The sequence below is a fragment of the Rhinolophus sinicus genome, linkage group LG01 (assembly GCF_036562045.2).
Source record: "Rhinolophus sinicus isolate RSC01 linkage group LG01, ASM3656204v1, whole genome shotgun sequence".
Classification (NCBI taxonomy): domain Eukaryota; kingdom Metazoa; phylum Chordata; class Mammalia; order Chiroptera; family Rhinolophidae; genus Rhinolophus; species Rhinolophus sinicus.
The window spans coordinates 103,075,861-103,078,572 of NC_133751.1; positions in this window are offsets into that span (position 1 = coordinate 103,075,861).

Below are 2,712 nucleotides of genomic sequence, written 5' to 3' on the forward strand. Positions count from 1 at the left end.
GCTACACATGAGCATAAGAACCACTGCCTTACCTAATGGAAACAATCAAAATGCCACCTGGAACATATTGATGTTTTTGTTTTGTTTTATAACAGTTAGCCTTTCGGTCAATGTAGAGATTTAAATAAATTGGCAGTCTCTCCTTTTGTACTGAGAGAGAAAATTTTGTTGAGCTTTTTCACTCATGAAAATTTAAGTCAAATCTCTAACATTTAAATAATTAACTAATGAGGAAAGTTCTGAAAAATGATGACATATTGAATGGATAGACCTTCAGAAATAGCTGTGTGATGTGTCCTGCAAAAAGGCCACGGACAGGGGATGACTTGGGTGACATTATGATGTAATTTTTTCCATTTCCTCTTGGCTGAAACTGAAAACAGTGAGCATAGAGAGGCCCTTCTAGGAGGAGAGACGAGGACAGCAAAACAGAACACCCTGAGTACACGAGCACACCACGTCGCAGGGCCACAGAGCCAAGGCTCAGCAGACCCAGGGCGAGTGGGACTCTCCTGTGAACGGATGGGCCCGTGACTATGTTCCCATACTCATTTGTAAGTCTGTGTTTTTGTACCGCATTTCCATCATGTCATCTTCAAGCCCTGGGTTATGTCTGTTAGACATGCCCACCTTGTATTGCTATCTATCCCCTATAATGAAAGAAGTGGACCCGAAAATTGCAGACTGATGGCAAAGTGAAACTGATAGTGATGCTCCTTGAAAAAGTCAAGGCTTCATAGCACATAGCTGAGAGGATGGTGTGACCATTTTGAGTAATCTGTAGTGGTCCTGCTTTTTCTGTGGAGGCAGCAGGTGTTAGGAGAGGAGGACTGAGTCTTGTCAAGGTGAAGGTGAAGGGCAGCAGCAGCAGCAGCAGCTGCAAAGGAAGCGAGACCAGCTCCTAGAGTGACATCCCCTGGCTGGCTGCATGAGCAGAGCACTTGTTAACAGGAAACTTGAACGTCCCATCATTCATTAAGGCGGGTTTGTGAGCCAATCCTTGCGAAAGGTTGGCAAACAGGAGTGGAAGGAAGGGGATAGGAGACTTCAGGTTGGTATGAGCTGGGCCTTTAAAAAGAAAAAAACAATGTTGGTGCTGTCTTTGGCAAGACATAGGGGGAAAGCGTGAAGGAAGAAATGGGCAGTGCCTACACTTTACCAAGTTAGATGGCCTAGAAAGTCTCCGTTGCAGGTTAAACATTGAAAAATTCCATCAGTCAGTCATATGGTCAATCCAAATACGTAGATGGTTGGCCTTGTATAGGCCAAAATATACGTTAATTTACTTAGATTTTTATTTTATTTCAAAATTGGTGCTCTGTAGTCAAAATTAACGGAGTAATTACGACCATAATTTAAAATGCCAGGTTTGATAGTGTTGATAACAAATTAGTTTCTTTAAAATGTTTCCAAGTGCCCATGACAAACGTTAAGAAATTTAAGAAACTGGAATTTAATTTAAAAATACTAATCATGTTTATACACTGTTTCTGCAAAATAACTTAAATAATGGCAGCTCTTTTCAATGCCAAACACTTCAAAACAACAAAAATAAAAATGTCACGTCCAGCACGACGTGGGTTGTAGGGAAGGAGAAGGGCAGTGCAGGGTTAAGAAAAGACAGTAGCCACGAATAGATTATAAGCACGGGCCAAGGGGAACAGTCTCAACAGACTGAACCCCGAATCAAGCCAACGTGTAGTTTTTATTGGTAAACTTCTAAAGAGGTAACGATTGTTTATCTCAAGATCTGTGTATTACGTAGCCTGCTGGCTGTCTCTCCGAAAGTTCCCCGTTGTGTTCCAGCCTGAACTTTGCCTTCACACGCACGCATATCTCCAAGGAATCCATTGAAGGGGAGGGACCGATATAATTCCATCGGGCCTCAGTTTGCTGAGGCACTCCCTTGTGAAATCCTGGGAAGAGCGTGGGGGAACAGCTTGGCACCTGTAAGGCAACATAAAAAGAAATATGTTTTTGCCAAATCAGAAGAACCTCAACTTTTGGCTACCTACCACCTGTGAGTCTCACTTTATAAGTTGTCATCAGTCTCCATGACTTCTCAGGACACTTAACAATTTTTACAAGTAGACGGTGTTGCTGATAATGCTGTATATCCTGCAGTTCCAACCTTTGCAAATCATGCCATCCAAGGCTTGGTGAGAAAAACCTCCCTGGTCACCTGGTAAGCGGCGTTTAGAAATACGAGCTGTCTAGTCAAGGTTACAGGGCTTTCTTTTTCTTTATTTTCTATTCTATATGTAGTTAAATATCATCTGTATGTTTCAATTAACTGCAAGGTTATTGAAGTTTTGTATTTTCAAATGCCTCTGATTCATCAAATTCAATTAAAAATGAAAAGAAAGATGAATTTATGTACATAAATAGTAGAGAATACATCCTCTTTTTATTAGGTTTTTTGGGGGGGAGAGAGTGGGTAGAAATCCGGAGAGAAAAATAAGAAAATTGATGTTCAAACATTTTCAAATTATAAAAAAAATTACATTTAGAACTGACAGAAACTTACACATGATAGAATACTTTATCATAAATTCTGGCACAGGAGATTTCTAGAAAACTAGAATATGAATGCAAAAGTATATATTCCAAGAAATGCAAAAACAACTCAGTGGCAACAAGACTCTTAAAATGAGTGTTGTGTATTTTCCTTTCTGGTTTTTATTATTTTCAAATTGTTCCTTTAGCCACCAA